The 24,590-nt window shown below is 21.0% G+C and overlaps 2 long non-coding RNA genes across 2 annotated transcripts; both read left to right on the top strand.

Moving 5' to 3' along the window:
• Positions 1–11,288: 11,288 nt before the first annotated feature.
• LOC113558781 lies at positions 11,289–13,240 on the top strand. Its single transcript, XR_003405698.1, has 3 exons — positions 11,289–11,427; positions 12,642–12,650; positions 13,128–13,240. It is a non-coding gene; the product is annotated as an uncharacterized LOC113558781 (long non-coding RNA).
• A 1,209-nt stretch (positions 13,241–14,449) lies between these two features.
• Positions 14,450–16,402, top strand: LOC113558798. Its single transcript, XR_003405700.1, has 3 exons — positions 14,450–14,588; positions 15,803–15,811; positions 16,290–16,402. It is a non-coding gene; the product is annotated as an uncharacterized LOC113558798 (long non-coding RNA).
• The last annotated feature ends 8,188 nt before the right edge of the window (positions 16,403–24,590 follow it).

Here is a 24,590-nt window from a genome sequence, read left to right as displayed (position 1 = left end):
CTGAAAAATGATTGCCTGCAGGTGCCCAAGGTAAGCGTAATTTTTTAATGTTTTGTATATATTTATGTTATTTTGCGATCCTTATTATATAGTCTCAAATGTTTTATTAGATATGAGAATTTTCAAAAATCTGTGTTTTCATTTCTTTATTGAAATAATATAAATGCTTTTTTCTTAATTTTCTGAAATCTATAATATTTTACACGGAATCATCGGTTTTACTCTTTTATCGTTCAGCACTGAAACCAATAAAATTAGCACTTATTATTTTTGATAAAAATTTTTAATAACAATTGATTTATCTCAGTATATTTAACTCGTTAATGTATCTATAATTTATAAATATAAATTAAAACTTACTATTTTATCATAACCATTTATGTCTCTAAATTTAAAAAATGAACATGTACTAAATATTTTGAAATTACGTGAATTTGTAATTTTTAAAAATCTCAATAATTATTCTTAATAACATATTTTTTACAATTGATATTATTTTTTATTAGCCCAAACTTCTCGTACGTAACTAATATTAGTATTTTCTTATTTTATTTGTATGTACAATTTCATATACACCAATATTTTTTTTTACATAATTTTGAGTGTATTAAATAACATATTTTTTAATTAGTGTTTAAATATTATGTCATTTAAACAGAAAATTATGTAAAAAAAATTATTTTCGAAAACTTAAATACATTTTAAATAATAATTGTTTTTTCAATAAAATATTCATACAGTATATAGTACATCTTTTATAAAAATTTTAAATTAACTGAAAAATGATTGCCTGCAGGTGCCCAAGGTAAGCGTAATTTTTTAATGTTTTGTATATATTTATGTTATTTTGCGATCCTTATTATATAGTCTCAAATGTTTTATTAGATATGAGAATTTTCAAAAATCTGTGTTTTCATTTCTTTATTGAAATAATATAAATGCTTTATTCTTAATTTTCTGAAATCTATAATATTTTACACGGAATCATCGGTTTTACTCTTTTATCGTTCAGCACTGAAACCAATAAAATTAGCACTTATTATTTTTGATAAAAATTTTTAATAGCAATTGATTTATCTCAGTATATTTAACTCGTTAATGTATCTATAATTTATAAATATAAATTAAAACTTACTATTTTATCATAACCATTTATGTCTCTAAATTTAAAAAATGAACATGTACTAAATATTTTGAAATTACGTGAATTTGTAATTTTTAAAAATCTCAATAATTATTCTTAATAACATATTTGTTACAATTGCAATTACTTTTTTTTAGCTCAAACTAGTACGTAACTATAATTAGTATTTTTATTTTTTTTTTTTATGTACAATTTCATATACACCAATATTTTTTTTTACATAATTTTGAGTGTATAAAATAACATATTTTCTAATTAGTGTTTAAATAATATGTCATTTAAACAGAAAATTATGTAAAAAAAATTATTTTCGAAAACTTAAATACATTTTAAATAATAATTGTTTTTTCAATAAAATATTCATCCAGTATAAAGTACATCTTTTATAAAAATTTTAAATTAACTGAAAAATGATTGCCTGCAGGTGCCCAAGGTAAGCGTAATTTTTTAATGTTTTGTATATATTTATGTTATTTTGCGATCCTTATTATATAGTCTCAAATGTTTTATTAGATATGAGAATTTTCAAAAATCTGTGTTTTCATTTCTTTATTGAAATAATATAAATGCTTTTTTCTTAATTTTCTGAAATCTATAATATTTTACACGGAATCATCGGTTTTACTCTTTTATCGTTCAGCACTGAAACCAATAAAATTAGCACTTATTATTTTTGATAAAAATTTTTAATAACAATTGATTTATCTCAGTATATTTAACTCGTTAATGTATCTATAATTTATAAATATAAATTAAAACTTACTATTTTATCATAACCATTTATGTCTCTAAATTTAAAAAATGAACATGTACTAAATATTTTGAAATTACGTGAATTTGTAATTTTTAAAAATCTCAATAATTATTCTTAATAACATATTTGTTACAATTGATATTATTTTTTATTAGCCCAAACTTCTCGTACGTAACTAATATTAGTATTTTCTTATTTTATTTGTATGTACAATTTCATATACACCAATATTTTTTTTTACATAATTTTGAGTGTATTAAATAACATATTTTTTAATTAGTGTTTAAATATTATGTCATTTAAACAGAAAATTATGTAAAAAAAATTATTTTCGAAAACTTAAATACATTTTAAATAATAATTGTTTTTTCAATAAAATATTCATACAGTATATAGTACATCTTTTATAAAAATTTTAAATTAACTGAAAAATGATTGCCTGCAGGTGCCCAAGGTAAGCGTAATTTTTTAATGTTTTGTATATATTTATGTTATTTTGCGATCCTTATTATATAGTCTCAAATGTTTTATTAGATATGAGAATTTTCAAAAATCTGTGTTTTCATTTCTTTATTGAAATAATATAAATGCTTTATTCTTAATTTTCTGAAATCTATAATATTTTACACGGAATCATCGGTTTTACTCTTTTATCGTTCAGCACTGAAACCAATAAAATTAGCACTTATTATTTTTGATAAAAATTTTTAATAGCAATTGATTTATCTCAGTATATTTAACTCGTTAATGTATCTATAATTTATAAATATAAATTAAAACTTACTATTTTATCATAACCATTTATGTCTCTAAATTTAAAAAATGAACATGTACTAAATATTTTGAAATTACGTGAATTTGTAATTTTTAAAAATCTCAATAATTATTCTTAATAACATATTTGTTACAATTGCAATTACTTTTTTTTAGCTCAAACTAGTACGTAACTATAATTAGTATTTTTATTTTTTTTTTTTATGTACAATTTCATATACACCAATATTTTTTTTTTACATAATTTTGAGTGTATAAAATAACATATTTTCTAATTAGTGTTTAAATAATATGTCATTTAAACAGAAAATTATGTAAAAAAAATTATTTTCGAAAACTTAAATACATTTTAAATAATAATTGTTTTTTCAATAAAATATTCATCCAGTATAAAGTACATCTTTTATAAAAATTTTAAATTAACTGAAAAATGATTGCCTGCAGGTGCCCAAGGTAAGCGTAATTTTTTAATGTTTTGTATATATTTATGTTATTTTGCGATCCTTATTATATAGTCTCAAATGTTTTATTAGATATGAGAATTTTCAAAAATCTGTGTTTTCATTTCTTTATTGAAATAATATAAATGCTTTATTCTTAATTTTCTGAAATCTATAATATTTTACACGGAATCATCGGTTTTACTCTTTTATCGTTCAGCACTGAAACCAATAAAATTAGCACTTATTATTTTTGATAAAAATTTTTAATAACAATTGATTTATCTCAGTATATTTAACTCGTTAATGTATCTATAATTTATAAATATAAATTAAAACTTACTATTTTATCATAACCATTTATGTCTCTAAATTTAAAAAATGAACATGTACTAAATATTTTGAAATTACGTGAATTTGTAATTTTTAAAAATCTCAATAATTATTCTTAATAACATATTTGTTACAATTGATATTATTTTTTATTAGCCCAAACTTCTCGTACGTAACTAATATTAGTATTTTCTTATTTTATTTGTATGTACAATTTCATATACACCAATATTTTTTTTTACATAATTTTGAGTGTATTAAATAACATATTTTTTAATTAGTGTTTAAATATTATGTCATTTAAACAGAAAATTATGTAAAAAAAATTATTTTCGAAAACTTAAATACATTTTAAATAATAATTGTTTTTTCAATAAAATATTCATACAGTATATAGTACATCTTTTATAAAAATTTTAAATTAACTGAAAAATGATTGCCTGCAGGTGCCCAAGGTAAGCGTAATTTTTTAATGTTTTGTATATATTTATGTTATTTTGCGATCCTTATTATATAGTCTCAAATGTTTTATTAGATATGAGAATTTTCAAAAATCTGTGTTTTCATTTCTTTATTGAAATAATATAAATGCTTTATTCTTAATTTTCTGAAATCTATAATATTTTACACGGAATCATCGGTTTTACTCTTTTATCGTTCAGCACTGAAACCAATAAAATTAGCACTTATTATTTTTGATAAAAATTTTTAATAACAATTGATTTATCTCAGTATATTTAACTCGTTAATGTATCTATAATTTATAAATATAAATTAAAACTTACTATTTTATCATAACCATTTATGTCTCTAAATTTAAAAAATGAACATGTACTAAATATTTTGAAATTACGTGAATTTGTAATTTTTAAAAATCTCAATAATTATTCTTAATAACATATTTGTTACAATTGATATTATTTTTTATTAGCCCAAACTTCTCGTACGTAACTAATATTAGTATTTTCTTATTTTATTTGTATGTACAATTTCATATACACCAATATTTTTTTTTACATAATTTTGAGTGTATTAAATAACATATTTTTTAATTAGTGTTTAAATATTATGTCATTTAAACAGAAAATTATGTAAAAAAAATTATTTTCGAAAACTTAAATACATTTTAAATAATAATTGTTTTTTCAATAAAATATTCATACAGTATATAGTACATCTTTTATAAAAATTTTAAATTAACTGAAAAATGATTGCCTGCAGGTGCCCAAGGTAAGCGTAATTTTTTAATGTTTTGTATATATTTATGTTATTTTGCGATCCTTATTATATAGTCTCAAATGTTTTATTAGATATGAGAATTTTCAAAAATCTGTGTTTTCATTTCTTTATTGAAATAATATAAATGCTTTATTCTTAATTTTCTGAAATCTATAATATTTTACACGGAATCATCGGTTTTACTCTTTTATCGTTCAGCACTGAAACCAATAAAATTAGCACTTATTATTTTTGATAAAAATTTTTAATAACAATTGATTTATCTCAGTATATTTAACTCGTTAATGTATCTATAATTTATAAATATAAATTAAAACTTACTATTTTATCATAACCATTTATGTCTCTAAATTTAAAAAATGAACATGTACTAAATATTTTGAAATTACGTGAATTTGTAATTTTTAAAAATCTCAATAATTATTCTTAATAACATATTTGTTACAATTGATATTATTTTTTATTAGCCCAAACTTCTCGTACGTAACTAATATTAGTATTTTCTTATTTTATTTGTATGTACAATTTCATATACACCAATATTTTTTTTTACATAATTTTGAGTGTATTAAATAACATATTTTTTAATTAGTGTTTAAATATTATGTCATTTAAACAGAAAATTATGTAAAAAAAATTATTTTCGAAAACTTAAATACATTTTAAATAATAATTGTTTTTTCAATAAAATATTCATACAGTATATAGTACATCTTTTATAAAAATTTTAAATTAACTGAAAAATGATTGCCTGCAGGTGCCCAAGGTAAGCGTAATTTTTTAATGTTTTGTATATATTTATGTTATTTTGCGATCCTTATTATATAGTCTCAAATGTTTTATTAGATATGAGAATTTTCAAAAATCTGTGTTTTCATTTCTTTATTGAAATAATATAAATGCTTTATTCTTAATTTTCTGAAATCTATAATATTTTACACGGAATCATCGGTTTTACTCTTTTATCGTTCAGCACTGAAACCAATAAAATTAGCACTTATTATTTTTGATAAAAATTTTTAATAACAATTGATTTATCTCAGTATATTTAACTCGTTAATGTATCTATAATTTATAAATATAAATTAAAACTTACTATTTTATCATAACCATTTATGTCTCTAAATTTAAAAAATGAACATGTACTAAATATTTTGAAATTACGTGAATTTGTAATTTTTAAAAATCTCAATAATTATTCTTAATAACATATTTGTTACAATTGATATTATTTTTTATTAGCCCAAACTTCTCGTACGTAACTAATATTAGTATTTTCTTATTTTATTTGTATGTACAATTTCATATACACCAATATTTTTTTTTACATAATTTTGAGTGTATTAAATAACATATTTTTTAATTAGTGTTTAAATATTATGTCATTTAAACAGAAAATTATGTAAAAAAAATTATTTTCGAAAACTTAAATACATTTTAAATAATAATTGTTTTTTCAATAAAATATTCATACAGTATATAGTACATCTTTTATAAAAATTTTAAATTAACTGAAAAATGATTGCCTGCAGGTGCCCAAGGTAAGCGTAATTTTTTAATGTTTTGTATATATTTATGTTATTTTGCGATCCTTATTATATAGTCTCAAATGTTTTATTAGATATGAGAATTTTCAAAAATCTGTGTTTTCATTTCTTTATTGAAATAATATAAATGCTTTATTCTTAATTTTCTGAAATCTATAATATTTTACACGGAATCATCGGTTTTACTCTTTTATCGTTCAGCACTGAAACCAATAAAATTAGCACTTATTATTTTTGATAAAAATTTTTAATAGCAATTGATTTATCTCAGTATATTTAACTCGTTAATGTATCTATAATTTATAAATATAAATTAAAACTTACTATTTTATCATAACCATTTATGTCTCTAAATTTAAAAAATGAACATGTACTAAATATTTTGAAATTACGTGAATTTGTAATTTTTAAAAATCTCAATAATTATTCTTAATAACATATTTGTTACAATTGCAATTACTTTTTTTTAGCTCAAACTAGTACGTAACTATAATTAGTATTTTTATTTTTTTTTTTTATGTACAATTTCATATACACCAATATTTTTTTTTACATAATTTTGAGTGTATAAAATAACATATTTTCTAATTAGTGTTTAAATAATATGTCATTTAAACAGAAAATTATGTAAAAAAAATTATTTTCGAAAACTTAAATACATTTTAAATAATAATTGTTTTTTCAATAAAATATTCATCCAGTATAAAGTACATCTTTTATAAAAATTTTAAATTAACTGAAAAATGATTGCCTGCAGGTGCCCAAGGTAAGCGTAATTTTTTAATGTTTTGTATATATTTATGTTATTTTGCGATCCTTATTATATAGTCTCAAATGTTTTATTAGATATGAGAATTTTCAAAAATCTGTGTTTTCATTTCTTTATTGAAATAATATAAATGCTTTTTTCTTAATTTTCTGAAATCTATAATATTTTACACGGAATCATCGGTTTTACTCTTTTATCGTTCAGCACTGAAACCAATAAAATTAGCACTTATTATTTTTGATAAAAATTTTTAATAACAATTGATTTATCTCAGTATATTTAACTCGTTAATGTATCTATAATTTATAAATATAAATTAAAACTTACTATTTTATCATAACCATTTATGTCTCTAAATTTAAAAAATGAACATGTACTAAATATTTTGAAATTACGTGAATTTGTAATTTTTAAAAATCTCAATAATTATTCTTAATAACATATTTGTTACAATTGCAATTACTTTTTTTTAGCTCAAACTAGTACGTAACTATAATTAGTATTTTTATTTTTTTTTTTTATGTACAATTTCATATACACCAATATTTTTTTTTTACATAATTTTGAGTGTATAAAATAACATATTTTCTAATTAGTGTTTAAATAATATGTCATTTAAACAGAAAATTATGTAAAAAAAATTATTTTCGAAAACTTAAATACATTTTAAATAATAATTGTTTTTTCAATAAAATATTCATCCAGTATAAAGTACATCTTTTATAAAAATTTTAAATTAACTGAAAAATGATTGCCTGCAGGTGCCCAAGGTAAGCGTAATTTTTTAATGTTTTGTATATATTTATGTTATTTTGCGATCCTTATTATATAGTCTCAAATGTTTTATTAGATATGAGAATTTTCAAAAATCTGTGTTTTCATTTCTTTATTGAAATAATATAAATGCTTTTTTCTTAATTTTCTGAAATCTATAATATTTTACACGGAATCATCGGTTTTACTCTTTTATCGTTCAGCACTGAAACCAATAAAATTAGCACTTATTATTTTTGATAAAAATTTTTAATAACAATTGATTTATCTCAGTATATTTAACTCGTTAATGTATCTATAATTTATAAATATAAATTAAAACTTACTATTTTATCATAACCATTTATGTCTCTAAATTTAAAAAATGAACATGTACTAAATATTTTGAAATTACGTGAATTTGTAATTTTTAAAAATCTCAATAATTATTCTTAATAACATATTTGTTACAATTGCAATTACTTTTTTTTAGCTCAAACTAGTACGTAACTATAATTAGTATTTTTATTTTTTTTTTTTTATGTACAATTTCATATACACCAATATTTTTTTTTTACATAATTTTGAGTGTATAAAATAACATATTTTCTAATTAGTGTTTAAATAATATGTCATTTAAACAGAAAATTATGTAAAAAAAATTATTTTCGAAAACTTAAATACATTTTAAATAATAATTGTTTTTTCAATAAAATATTCATCCAGTATAAAGTACATCTTTTATAAAAATTTGAAATTAACTGAAAAATGATTGCCTGCAGGTGCCCAAGGTAAGCGTAATTTTTTAATGTTTTTTATATATTTATGTTATTTTGCGATCCTGATTATATAGTCTCAAATGTTTTATTAGATATGAGAATTTTCAAAAATCTGTGTTTTCATTTCTTTATTGAAATAATATAAATGCTTTTTTCTTAATTTTCTGAAATCTATAATATTTTACACGGAATCATCGGTTTACTCTTTTATCGTTCAGCACTGAAACCAATAAAATTAGCACTTATTATTTTTGATAAAAATTTTTAATAACAATTGATTTATCTCAGTATATTTAACTCGTTAATGTATCTATAATTTAGAAATATAAATTAAAACTTACTATTTTATCATAACCATTTATGTCTCTAAATTTAAAAAATGAACATGTACTTAATATTTTGAAATTACGTGAATTCGTAATTTTTATAAATCTCAATAATTATTCTTAATAACTTATTTTTCACCATCGCAATTTATTCATTTTAGCTCGTCCTCGTCGTACGTAAAAATGTTTTTCTTATTTTTTTTTTTTTTTCTAATATTTGTATATAGAAATTCATTTTAAACCATATTTTTTTTACATAATTTTCAGTAAATAAAACAATGTATTTTTAAAATGTTTTTAGATAATATCTCGTTTCAACAGAAAATTATGTACAAAAAATTTTTTTCGAAAACTTAAATACATTTTAAATAATAATTTTTTTCAATAAAATAAGCATTTAGAATTAACTATTTTTTGTACATATTTCAAATTAACTAAAATTATTATCTGCAGGTGGCCGAAGTACGTGTTATTTTTTGTATATATTTGCGGTATTTTGTGTGACATATGGCCTACAAATTTTTATTTGATATGATAATTTTCAAAAATGTGTGTTTTTATTTCACCTATTGGAACATAAAAAATGATTTTTTCTCAATATTCTGAAAAATATAATATAGTACACCGAAGTATCGGTTTTAATCTTTTATCGTTCAGTACTGAAACCGATAAAATTAGCACATCTTGTCTTCGATATATTTATAAAAACAACGGATTTATCTCAGTACATTAAATTCGTAAATATATCTATAATTTATAAAATATATAAATCAAAATGTATAGTTTAACTAAAACCAATATGTTTATTTAAAATTTTAAAAATGAACATGTACTAAATATTTTGAAATTACGATAATTCATAGCTCTAAATAAATCTCGAAAATTATTACTTATTCGTCACAATTGAAATTAATTTTTCTATAGCTCATCCTTATCGTACGTAAATATTCTATGTATTTTCTTATTTGATTTGTAATATTTGTATGTATTATTTCATTTTAAACAATATTTTTTTTACATAATTTCCAGTGAATAAAAAAACAGATTTTTTAATAAGTTTTTAAATAATATGTCGTTTCAACAGAAAATTATGTAAAAAAAATTATGTTTAGAATCATAAATATATATTTTAAATAATAATAAATTTTCAATAAAATAATCATCCAGTATAAAATACATATTTTGTATCTATTTAATATTAACTAAAACAATATTGCCTGCAGTTGTTCCAGGTACGTGTTATTTTATTATTTTTTGTATATATTTGTGGTATTTTGTGTAACATAAAGATAGTATACAATTTTTTCAATCGAAATTCAGACGAGTAAAATAAAAATTATACCATATATTATTACAGATGTATAAATAATTAAATTTAAAAATTATAAAATATGCAACTAAAATGAGTAAACCTTAAAAATATGTATTATGTGAATAAAATAAAACGTAAAAAACGATAAAAAATTTTAAACTTAAATCATTTTAATAAAATTAATAAATACATTAATTAATTGAATCCTATTTTCCAAAAAAAAGAAGTAAAGGCATTAAGTTTTGAGGTGTGGTAATAATATGTATTATAAGTTAAAGTTTGCAGAGTAGTGGACCAACATTTTACAGGGATCCTGTACCACTTCATTCTATACACACCAAATATAGTTAAAATAATAGTCAGAATATCAATTTTTATGCATTATAATACTCCAAAAAACATTCTTCTTTAAATTAAAAGATTAAAAATGTATGTTGTTATTCAAATAATATAATTTTTACATATTTTATTTCAAATTTAGGTAAAAAATTATTTTTGAAAACTTAAATGCAATTCAAATAATAATTGATTTTCAATAAAATAAACATTCAGTATAAAGTATAAAGTATATATTTTGTACATATTTAAAATTAACTAAAAGAATATTGCCTGCAGGAGACCAAGGTACGTGTTACTTTTTTATTATTTGTATATATTTATGGTATTTGGCGTGACATAATATAAAGCCTATAATTCTATATTTGATATAGGAATTTTCAAAAATTTGTTTTTATTTTTTTATTTAATTATCATTTTTTTTTAAAAAAGTTTTTAGATAATATGTCGTTTCAACAGAAATAAATTTATGTAAAAAAAATCATTTTCAGTAACTTAAATAAATTTTAAATAATGGTAGTATTACAGTAAAATAATCATGCAGGATAAAGTTTAATTTTGAACATATTTGAAATTAACTAAAACATGATTACAATTGTAATTACTTTTTTTTAGCTCAATCTTTTCGTACGTAAATATGATTAGTAATTTTTTATTATATTTTTAATATTTGTGCGTATAATTTTCATTTAAAACAATAGTTTTTTTACATAATTCTCAGTGAATTAAACAACATATTTTTTAATAAGTTTTAAGATAATATATCGTTTCATCAGAAGATTATGAAAAAAAAATTATTTTCCGAAACTTTAATACATTTTAACCAATAATGGTTTTTAAATAAAACGATCATCCAATATAAAGTATATATTTTGTATATATTTGAAATTATCTAAATACGATTGCCTGCAGGTGCCCAAAGTAAGTGTTATTATTTTTATATTTTGTATTTATTTTTGTATATCATTATGGTGTTCTTCGTTATACATAGCAGTGTTGGGAAGGAAAGGATTTCTGGAACGAGTTTTTTTTTGTAGAAAGGAAGCTTGAAACTGCTTCCCTAAAAACTGAAGGAAAATGAATAAAGACGAATTCTTTATATTGAGGAACGTGAACGGAAATCACAGTTCCTCTTGAAATTTTAAAAAACAAATTTTTTATTTAATTTAGTTTATTAAATTCAGATAAAATAAAGACAAATTAAATCTATATTATTTATTATTATACATTTTAATTTTAATTTTTATATTAATTTAATTGTTTAGTACTCAGTTCATGTTTAGATTCATTTTTTTAAATTCTGATTCATTTATCATTTTTATCATTCATTTATTGACATAAAAAATAATAAGGTAATATTCTAGTCCGCTAATTTGGGTAAGTTAAAAAAATTGAACGATAATTGGAACGAGTACGTATTATAGAGGAACTGAATTTGCATTGAGCTCCTTCTTTGAATAAGGAACGAGGATCTGGAACGAGTTCATATATTATGAACTGAACGAGGAACGGAACGAGATCAATTTAAAAAGGAACTTTCCCAACACTGATATATAGCCTACAAATTTTCAATCGAAATTTGGACGAGTAAATTATAAATTATACAATATATTATTTAATTTTTCTAATTAATTAAATATACAAATTATAAAGTATGCAATTAAAACGAGCAAACCTTTACAATATGTATGATGTGAAGAAAACAAAACACAAAATAACGATAAAAAATTAAAAACTAAAATCTTTTTATCAAAAAATAAATATGTATTGAATCCTATTTCCCAAACAAAGAAGTCAATGCATTAAGTTTTGAGCTAATGTTTGCAGAGTAGTGGACCAACATTTGACGGGGTATCCTGTACCACTTCTTTCTACTCACTAAATACTAGTCAGGTTATGAATTTCGATACATAGAAATACTCCAAAAAAGATTATACTTAAGATTATAAGATTAAAAGACGTATGCCGTTATTCAAATAACATAACTTTTAGATGTTATTTCAACAGAAAATTATATAAAAAGAAATATTTTCAAAGCCATTTGAAATAATAATTTTTTTTCAATAACATAATCATTCAGTATTAAGTATATATTTTGTCCATATTTAAAATTAACTAAAAAATGTTTTCTGCAGATCCTCAAGGTACGTTCTATTTTTTTATTTTTTACATATATCTATGCTTTTTTCGTAACGTGTATCCTACAATTTTTTATTTGATGTAAGAATTTTCAAAAACCTGTGTTTTTATTTTATTTAAATGAATGGTAAATGTACTTCTTTCTCAATATTTTCAAAACTATAATATAGTACACCTATTTTTTGGTATTACTCCTTTATCGTTCAGCACAGAAACCGATAAAATTAGCACTTATTATATTATGTTATAATATATTTGTAAAAACAACTGATCTGACGCAGTAATTAAACTCGTAAATGTATCTATAAATTATAAATATAAATTAAAACTGACTATTCAATAAAAACCAATACGTCGATAAATTTAAAAAATGAACTCGTACTAAATATTTTTAAATTACGATAATTTATAATTATTAATAAAATTCAATAATTATCATTAATAACTTATTTCTCACTATTGCAATTAATTTTTTTTTTTAGCTCAAACTCCGCGTATGTAAAAATGATTAGTATTTTCCTTTTTAATTTGTAATATTTGTATGTAAAATTTCATTTTAAACAATATTTTTTTTACATAATTTTCAGCGAAATAAACATCAGATTTTTAATTAAGATTAAAGATAATATGTTGTTTCAACCGAAAATTATATAAAAATATAATATTTTCAAAAACCTAAATACATTTTAAATAATAATTGTTTTTCAATGAAATAGTCATCCAGTATAAAGTATATATTTTGTACATATTTGAAATTAACTTAAAATCAATTGCCTGCAGGTGCCCCACGTACGTGTTATTATTTTTATTTTTTTATATATGTTTGTGGTATTTTGCATGAAATATAGGCTACATATTTTTATTTGATATGAGAATTTTCAAAAATCTGTGATTTTTTTTTTTTTTTTGGCTGAATTAGTAAAAATGATTCTTTCTCAATATTTTGAAAACTATAATCAGTAAACAAAATCATTGGTACGTGCTTTTTTCGGTAAACACTAAAAGCGTTAAAAATAGCATTTATTATATGTGATAATATACAGTGAGAACTTTTTATAACCAAACTCTTTACAACGAAAATCTCTATATAACCTAAACATTACATAATAATGGTTGGCCTGCTTTACAACCCATTAGTAAATTCATTCTTTATAGCCTATAGTCACTCTCAAAAAATAAACAATATTTTGTACAATTTGACTGTTATTGTATTATAAATTATAAAAGTAATCGGCTAAAATGCCGAAATTTCCAAGAACGATTTAATTCTTTCATTATATACTTTGAATATCGTAAAACGTAAGTTCTAACAAAATTTTTTTTTTTTTAAATCTCTTCTATTAGGAAAACTCTCTTTAACGAAAGTGATCTCTTGACCCTTTAGATTCAGTATAAAAAGTTCTCACTGTATTTGTAAAAACAACCGATTTATCCCAGTATATTAAATTCGTAAATGTATCTATAATTTATAAATATAAATTAAAACTGACAATTTAATATAAACCAATATGTTCCTAAATTTAAAAAATGAACACGTACTAAATTTATTAAGAATTATGTTAATTCATAATTCTTAATAAATTTCAATAATTTTTATTAATAACTGATTTGTTACAATTGTAATTACTTTTTTTTAGCTCAATCTTTTCGTACGTAAATATGATTAGTAATTTTTTATTATATTTTTAATATTTGTGCGTATAATTTTCATTTAAAACAATAGTTTTTTTACATAATTCTCAGTGAATTAAACAACATATTTTTTAATAAGTTTTAAGATAATATATCGTTTCATCAGAAGATTATGAAAAAAAAATTATTTTCCGAAACTTTAATACATTTTAACCAATAATGGTTTTTAAATAAAACGATCATCCAATATAAAGTATATATTTTGTATATATTTGAAATTATCTAAATACGATTGCCTGCAGGTGCCCAAAGTAAGTGTTATTATTTTTATATTTTGTATTTATTTTTGTATATCATTATGGTGTTCTTCGTTATACATAGCAGTGTTGGGAAGGAAAGGATTTCTGGAACGAGTTTTTTTTTGTAGAAAGGAAGCTTGAAACTGCTTCCCTAAAAACTGAAGGAAAATGAATAAAGACGAATTCTTTATATTGAGGAACGTGAACGGAAATCACAGTTCCTCTTGAAATTTTAAAAAACAAATTTTTTATTTAATTTAGTTTATTAAATTCAGATAAAATAAAGACAAATTAAATCTATATTATTTATTATTATACATTTTAATTTTAATTTTTATATTAATTTAATTGTTTAGTACTCAGTTCATGTTTAGATTCATTTTTTTAAATTCTGATTCATTTATCATTTTTATCATTCATTTATTGACATAAAAAATAATAAGGTAATATTCTAGTCCGCTAATTTGGGTAAGTTAAAAAAATTGAACGATAATTGGAACGAGTACGTATTATAGAGGAACTGAATTTGCATTGAGCTCCTTCTTTGAATAAGGAACGAGGATCTGGAACGAGTTCATATATTATGAACTGAACGAGGAACGGAACGAGATCAATTTAAAAAGGAACTTTCCCAACACTGATATATAGCCTACAAATTTTCAATCGAAATTTGGACGAGTAAATTATAAATTATACAATATATTATTTAATTTTTCTAATTAATTAAATATACAAATTATAAAGTATGCAATTAAAACGAGCAAACCTTTACAATATGTATGATGTGAAGAAAACAAAACACAAAATAACGATAAAAAATTAAAAACTAAAATCTTTTTATCAAAAAATAAATATGTATTGAATCCTATTTCCCAAACAAAGAAGTTAATGCATTAAGTTTTGAGCTAATGTTTGCAGAGTAGTGGACCAACATTTGACGGGGTATCCTGTACCACTTCTTTCTACTCACTAAATACTAGTCAGGTTATGAATTTCGATACATAGAAATACTCCAAAAAAGATTATACTTAAGATTATAAGATTAAAAGACGTATGCCGTTATTCAAATAACATAACTTTTAGATGTTATTTCAACAGAAAATTATATAAAAAGAAATATTTTCAAAGCCATTTGAAATAATAATTTTTTTTCAATAACATAATCATTCAGTATTAAGTATATATTTTGTCCATATTTAAAATTAACTAAAAAATGTTTTCTGCAGATCCTCAAGGTACGTTCTATTTTTTTATTTTTTACATATATCTATGCTTTTTTCGTAACGTGTATCCTACAATTTTTTATTTGATGTAAGAATTTTCAAAAACCTGTGTTTTTATTTTATTTAAATGAATGGTAAATGTACTTCTTTCTCAATATTTTCAAAACTATAATATAGTACACCTATTTTTTGGTATTACTCCTTTATCGTTCAGCACAGAAACCGATAAAATTAGCACTTATTATATTATGTTATAATATATTTGTAAAAACAACTGATCTGACGCAGTAATTAAACTCGTAAATGTATCTATAAATTATAAATATAAATTAAAACTGACTATTCAATAAAAACCAATACGTCGATAAATTTAAAAAATGAACTCGTACTAAATATTTTTAAATTACGATAATTTATAATTATTAATAAAATTCAATAATTATCATTAATAACTTATTTCTCACTATTGCAATTAATTTTTTTTTTTTAGCTCAAACTCCGCGTATGTAAAAATGATTAGTATTTTCCTTTTTAATTTGTAATATTTGTATGTAAAATTTCATTTTAAACAATATTTTTTTTACATAATTTTCAGCGAAATAAACATCAGATTTTTAATTAAGATTAAAGATAATATGTTGTTTCAACCGAAAATTATATAAAAATATAATATTTTCAAAAACCTAAATACATTTTAAATAATAATTGTTTTTCAATGAAATAGTCATCCAGTATAAAGTATATATTTTGTACATATTTGAAATTAACTTAAAATCAATTGCCTGCAGGTGCCCCACGTACGTGTTATTATTTTTATTTTTTTATATATGTTTGTGGTATTTTGCATGAAATATAGGCTACATATTTTTATTTGATATGAGAATTTTCAAAAATCTGTGATTTTTTTTTTTTTTTTGGCTGAATTAGTAAAAATGATTCTTTCTCAATATTTTGAAAACTATAATCAGTAAACAAAATCATTGGTACGTGCTTTTTTCGGTAAACACTAAAAGCGTTAAAAATAGCATTTATTATATGTGATAATATACAGTGAGAACTTTTTATAACCAAACTCTTTACAACGAAAATCTCTATATAACCTAAACATTACATAATAATGGTTGGCCTGCTTTACAACCCATTAGTAAATTCATTCTTTATAGCCTATAGTCACTCTCAAAAAATAAACAATATTTTGTACAATTTGACTGTTATTGTATTATAAATTATAAAAGTAATCGGCTAAAATGCCGAAATTTCCAAGAACGATTTAATTCTTTCATTATATACTTTGAATATCGTAAAACGTAAGTTCTAACAAAATTTTTTTTTTTTAAATCTCTTCTATTAGGAAAACTCTCTTTAACGAAAGTGATCTCTTGACCCTTTAGATTCAGTATAAAAAGTTCTCACTGTATTTGTAAAAACAACCGATTTATCCCAGTATATTAAATTCGTAAATGTATCTATAATTTATAAATATAAATTAAAACTGACAATTTAATATAAACCAATATGTTCCTAAATTTAAAAAATGAACACGTACTAAATTTATTAAGAATTATGTTAATTCATAATTCTTAATAAATTTCAATAATTTTTATTAATAACTGATTTGTTACAATTGTAATTACTTTTTTTTAGCTCAATCTTTTCGTACGTAAATATGATTAGTAATTTTTTATTATATTTTTAATATTTGTGCGTATAATTTTCATTTAAAACAATAGTTTTTTTACATAATTCTCAGTGAATTAAACAACATATTTTTTAATAAGTTTTAAGATAATATATCGTTTCATCAGAAGATTATGAAAAAAAAATTATTTTCCGAAACTTTAATACATTTTAACCAATAATGGTTTTTAAATAAAACGATCATCCAATATAAAGTATATATTTTGTATATATTTGAAATTATCTAAATACGATTGCCTGCAGGTGCCCAAAGTAAGTGTTATTATTTTTATATTTTGTATTTATTTTTGTATATCATTATGGTGTTCTTCGTTATACATAGCAGTGTTGGGAAGGAAAGGATTTCTGGAACGAGTTTTTTTTTGTAGAAAGGAAGCTTGAAACTGCTTCCCTAAAAACTGAAGGAAAATGAATAAAGACGAATTCTTTATATTGAGGAACGTGAACGGAAATCACAGTTCCTCTTGAAATTTTAAAAAACAAATTTTTTATTTAATTTAGTTTATTAAATTCAGATAAAATAAAGACAAATTAAATCTATATTATTTATTATTATACATTTTAATTTTAATTTTTATATTAATTTAATTGTTTAGTACTCAGTTCATGTTTAGATTCATTTTTTTAAATTCTGATTCATTTATCATTTTTATCATTCATTTATTGACATAAAAAATAATAAGGTAATATTCTAGTCCGCTAATTTGGGTAAGTTAAAAAAATTGAACGATAATTGGAACGAGTACGTATTATAGAGGAACTGAATTTGCATTGAGCTCCTTCTTTGAATAAGGAACGAGGATCTGGAACGAGTTCATATATTATGAACTGAACGAGGAACGGAACGAGATCAATTTAAAAAGGAACTTTCCCAACACTGATATATAGCCTACAAATTTTCAATCGAAATTTGGACGAGTAAATTATAAATTATACAATATATTATTTAATTTTTCTAATTAATTAAATATACAAATTATAAAGTATGCAATTAAAACGAGCAAACCTTTACAATATGTATGATGTGAAGAAAACAAAACACAAAATAACGATAAAAAATTAAAAACTAAAATCTTTTTATCAAAAAATAAATATGTATTGAATCCTATTTCCCAAACAAAGAAGTTAATGCATTAAGTTTTGAGCTAATGTTTGCAGAGTAGTGGACCAACATTTGACGGGGTATCCTGTACCACTTCTTTCTACTCACTAAATACTAGTCAGGTTATGAATTTCGATACATAGAAATACTCCAAAAAAGATTATACTTAAGATTATAAGATTAAAAGACGTATGCCGTTATTCAAATAACATAACTTTTAGATGTTATTTCAACAGAAAATTATATAAAAAGAAATATTTTCAAAGCCATTTGAAATAATAATTTTTTTTCAATAACATAATCATTCAGTATTAAGTATATATTTTGTCCATATTTAAAATTAACTAAAAAATGTTTTCTGCAGATCCTCAAGGTACGTTCTATTTTTTTATTTTTTACATATATCTATGCTTTTTTCGTAACGTGTATCCTACAATTTTTTATTTGATGTAAGAATTTTCAAAAAACCTGTGTTTTTATTTTATTTAAATGAATGGTAAATGTACTTCTTTCTCAATATTTTCAAAACTATAATATAGTACACCTATTTTTTGGTATTACTCCTTTATCGTTCAGCACAGAAACCGATAAAATTAGCACTTATTATATTATGTTATAATATATTTGTAAAAACAACTGATCTGACGCAGTAATTAAACTCGTAAATGTATCTATAAATTATAAATATAAATTAAAACTGACTATTCAATAAAAACCAATACGTCGATAAATTTAAAAAATGAAGTCGTACTAAATATTTTTAAATTACGATAATTTATAATTATTAATAAAATTCAATAATTATCATTAATAACTTATTTCTCACTATTGCAATTAATTTTTTTTTTAGCTCAACCTCCGAGTACGTAAAAATGATTAGTATTTTCCTTTTTAATTTGTAATATTTGTATGTAAAATTTCATTTTAAACAATATTTTTTTTACATAATTTTCAGCGAAATAAACATCAGATTTTTAATTAAGATTAAAGATAATATGTCGTTTCAACCGAAAATTATATAAAAATATAATATTTTCAAAATCTTAAATACATTTTAAATAATAATTGTTTTTCAATGAAATAGTCATCCAGTATAAAGTGTATATTTTGTACATATTTGAAATTAACTTAAAATCAATTGCCTGCAGGTGCCCCACGAACGTGTTATTATTTTTATTTTTTTTATTTATGTTTGTGGTATTTTGCATGAAATATAGGCTACATATTTTTATTTGATATGAGAATTTTCAAAAATCTGTGATTTTTTTTTTTTGGCTGAATTAGTAAAAATGATTCTTTCTCAATATTTTGAAAACTATAATCAGTAAACAAAATCATTGGTACGTGCTTTTTTCGGTAAACACTAAAAGCGTTAAAAATAGCATTTATTATATGTGATAATATACAGTGAGAACTTTTTATAACCAAACTCTTTACAACGAAAATCTCTATATAACCTAAACATTACATAATAATGGTTGGCCTGCTTTACAACCCATTGGTAAATTCATTCTTTATAGCCTATAGTCACTCTCAAATAATAAACAATATTTTGTACAATTTGACTGTTATTGTATTATAAATTATAAAAGTAATCGGCTAAAATGCCGAAATTTCCAAGAACGATTTAATTCTTTCATTATATACTTTGAATATCGTAAAACGTAAGTTCTAACAAAATTTTTTTTTTTTTTAAATCTTTTCTATTAGGAAAACTCTCTTTAAGGAAAGTGATCTCTTGACCCTTTAGATTCAGTATAAAAAGTTCTCACTGTATTTGTAAAAACAACCGATTTATCCCAGTATATTAAATTCGTAAATGTATCTATCATTTATAAATATAAATTAAAACTGACAATTTAATATACACCAATATGTTCCTAAATTTTAAAAATGAACACGTACTAAATTTATTAAGAATTATGTTAATTCATAATTCTTAATAAATTTCAATAATTATTATTAATAACTGATTTGTTACAATTGTGATTACTTTTTTTTAGCTCTATCTTTTCGTACGTAAATATGATTAGTAATTTTTTATTATATTTTTAATATTTGTGCGTATAATTTTCATTTAAAACAATAGTTTTTTTACATAATTCTCAGTGAATTAAACAACATATTTTTTAATAAGTTTTAAGATAATATATCGTTTCATCAGAAGATTATGAAAAAAAAATTATTTTCCGAAACTTTAATACATTTTAAACAATAATGGTTTTTAAATAAAATGATCATCTAGTATAAAGTATATATTTTGTACATATTTTAAATTAACTTAAAATCAATTGCCTGCAGGTGCCCCACGTACATGTTATTATTTTTATTTTTTTTATATATATTTGTGGTATTTTGCATGAAATATAGGCTACATATTTTTATTTGATATGAGAATTTTCAAAAATCCGTGATTTTTTTTTTTTGGCTGAATTAGTAAAAATGATTCTTTCTCAATATTTTGAAAACTATAATCAGTAAACAAAATCATTGGTACGTGCTTTTTTCGGTAAACACTAAAAGCGTTAAAAATAGCATTTATTATATGTGATAATATACAGTGAGAACTTTTTATAACCAAACTCTTTACAACGAAAATCTCTATATAACCTAAACATTACATAATAATGGTTGGCCTGCTTTACAACCCATTGGTAAATTCATTCTTTATAGCCTATAGTCACTCTCAAAAAATAAACAATATTTTGTACAATTTGACTGTTATTGTATTATAAATTATAAAAGTAATCGGCTAAAATGCCGAAATTTCCAAGAACGATTTAATTCTTTCATTATATACTTTGAATATCGTAAAACGTAAGTTCTAACAAAATTTTTTTTTTTTTAAATCTCTTCTATTAGGAAAACTCTCTTTAACGAAAGTGATCTCTTGACCCTTTAGATTCAGTATAAAAAGTTCTCACTGTATTTGTAAAAACAACCGATTTATCCCAGTATATTAAATTCGTAAATGTATCTATAATTTATAAATATAAATTAAAACTGACAATTTAATATAAACCAATATGTCCCTAAATTTTAAAAATGAACACGTACTAAATTTATTATTAATAACTGATTTGTTACAATTGTAATTACTTTTTTTTAGCTCAATCTTTTCGTACGTAAATATGATTAGTAATTTTTTATTATATTTTTAATATTTGTGCGTATAATTTTCATTTAAAACAATAGTTTTTTTACATAATTCTCAGTGAATTAAACAACATATTTTTTAATAAGTTTTAAGATAATATATCGTTTCACCAGAAGATTATGAAAAAAAAATTATTTTCCGAAACTTTAATACATTTTAACCAATAATGGTTTTTAAATAAAACGATCATCCAATATAAAGTATATATTTTGTATATATTTGAAATGAACTAAAAAATGATTGCCTGCAGGTTCCTATGGTAAGTGTTATTTTTTTTTTTTATTTTTTGTATATATTAATGCTATTTTAAGTGCTATACAGCCTACAATTTTTTATTTGATATGGTAATTTTTAAAAATCTGTGTTTTTATTTCATTTAAATGAATAGTAAATGTGCTTCTTTCTCAATATTTTGAAAACTATGATATAGTACACCTATTTATCGGTATTACTGCTTTATTGTTCAGCACTAAAACCGATAAAATTAGAACTTATTATGTTTGATAATATATTTGTAAAAGCAACTGGTTTATACCAGTATATTAAACTGGTAAATATATCTTTAATTTATAAATATAAATTAAACCTGAAAATTTATGAAAAACCAATATGTCGCTAAATTTAAAAAATGAACACGTATTAAATATTTTGAAATTATGTTAATTCATAATTCTTAACAAATCTCTAATTATTTTAAGTAACTTGTTCATTACAATTGCATTTATTTTTTTTTTAGCAATAAACGTTGGTACGTAAATATGATTAATATTTTCTTATTTTATTTGTAATAGTTGTATTTATAGTTTCATTTTAAACAATATTTTTTCTACATAACTTTTAGTGAGTTAACAACATATTTTTTATTAAGTTTAATGATAATAATATGTCGTTTCAAAAGATAATTATGTAAAAAATATTATTTTCGAAAACTTAAATGCATTTTATATAATAATTGTTTTTCAATAAAATAATCAGGCAGTATTAAGTATTTATTATGTACATATTTAAAATTACCTTAAAAATGATTGTCTGCAGTTTCCCAAGGTATGTGTTGTTTTATTTTATTTTTTGTATATATTTATGATAATTTGCGTGACATATAGCCTACAATTTTTTATTTAATATGAGTGTTTTCAAAAATCTGTGTTTTTATTTCATTTATTGGAATAGTTAAAATTCGTCTTTTTAATATTTTAAAAAACTATAATATAGTACACGGAATCGGTATTATTCTTTTATCGTTCTGCACTGAAACCGATAAAATTAACACCTATTATATGTGATAATATATTTGTAAAAACTAATTATTTATCCCAGTATATTGAACTCGTAAATCTATCTTAAATTTATAAAATATTTAAATTAATACTAACAGTATAATCATAACCAATTATGTAGTTAATAATTTGTTACAATTGCAATTACTTTTTTTTTAGCTCAATCTAGTATGTAACTATTATTATTATTTACTTATTTTATTTGTATTTACAATTTAATTTTAAACGATATTTTTTTTGCATAATTTCCAGTGATTAAAACAACATATTGTTTAATAAGCCTATAGATATATATACATTTTAAATAATAATTGTTTTTCAATAAAATAACTAGTATAAAATATATTTTTTGTAAAAATTTGAAATTAACTGAAAAATGATTGCCTGCAGATGCCCGAGGTAAGCGTTATTATTTTAATTTTTCGTATATATTTATGTTATTTTGCGTGATACGTTATGGTCTCAAATTTTTTATTTGATATCAGAAATTTCAAAAATCTATGTTTTTTTTTTCATTTATTGGAATAGTAAAAATGCTTCTTTCTCAATATTCTGATAACTATAATATAGTACACTGAATCATCGGTTTACTTTTTTGTCGTTCAGCACTGAAATCGGTATAATTAGCACTTATTATTTGTGATAATATATTTGTAAAAACAATTGATTTACCCCAGTATATTAAACTCGTAAATGTATCTATAATTTATAAAATATATAAATTTTAAACTTACAGTTTAATCAAATACAATTTATCGTTAAATTTTAAAAATTAATACATACTAAATATTTTGAAATTACTATAATTCATAATCATTTTGAATAAATCTCAAAAATTATTATTAATAACTTTTCACAAAATTGTAATTACTGTTTTTTAGTTGATTTTGATGGTACGTAAATATTATAAGCATTTTCCAATTTAAACTAAAAAAATATTTTTATACATAATTTTCAGTGAATTAAACAATATGTTTCTTAATAAATTATATTTTCAAATTATTGTTTTTAGATGATATTTTTAGGATTTTTTCTTTTATGAATGACAGTTTATATTTTTAATTTTTTAATCTGACCAAAATATTTTTTGGTGTATTTCGATAAATGAAATTCGAAATTCGAATGAGTAATATATAAATTATACCATATGTAATTTAACTTTTCTTATTAATTAAATTTAAAAATTATGAAGTATGCATTTAAAACGAGTAATTCTTTACAATATGTATGATGTGAAGAAAACAAAACACAAAATAACGATAAAAAATTAAAAACTAAAATCTTTTTATCAAAAAATAAATATGTATTGAATCCTATTTCCCAAACAAAGAAGTCAATGCATTAAGTTTTGAGCTAATGTTTGCAGAGTAGTGGACCAACATTTGACGGGGTATCCTGTACCACTTCATTCTACTTATTAAATGCTAGTCAAATTATCAATTTTCATGCATTGAAATACTCTGAAAATATTCTGCTTTAGAATATAAGGTTAAAAAATGTATGCTGTTATTCAAATAACATAACTTTTAGATGTTATTTCAACAAAAAATTATGTAA

This window comes from Rhopalosiphum maidis, chromosome 4 (assembly GCF_003676215.2).
Source record: "Rhopalosiphum maidis isolate BTI-1 chromosome 4, ASM367621v3, whole genome shotgun sequence".
NCBI lineage: Eukaryota > Metazoa > Arthropoda > Insecta > Hemiptera > Aphididae > Rhopalosiphum > Rhopalosiphum maidis.
The sequence above is the reverse complement of the archived record's forward strand: the minus strand, read 5'-3'. Positions and strand labels throughout refer to the sequence as shown.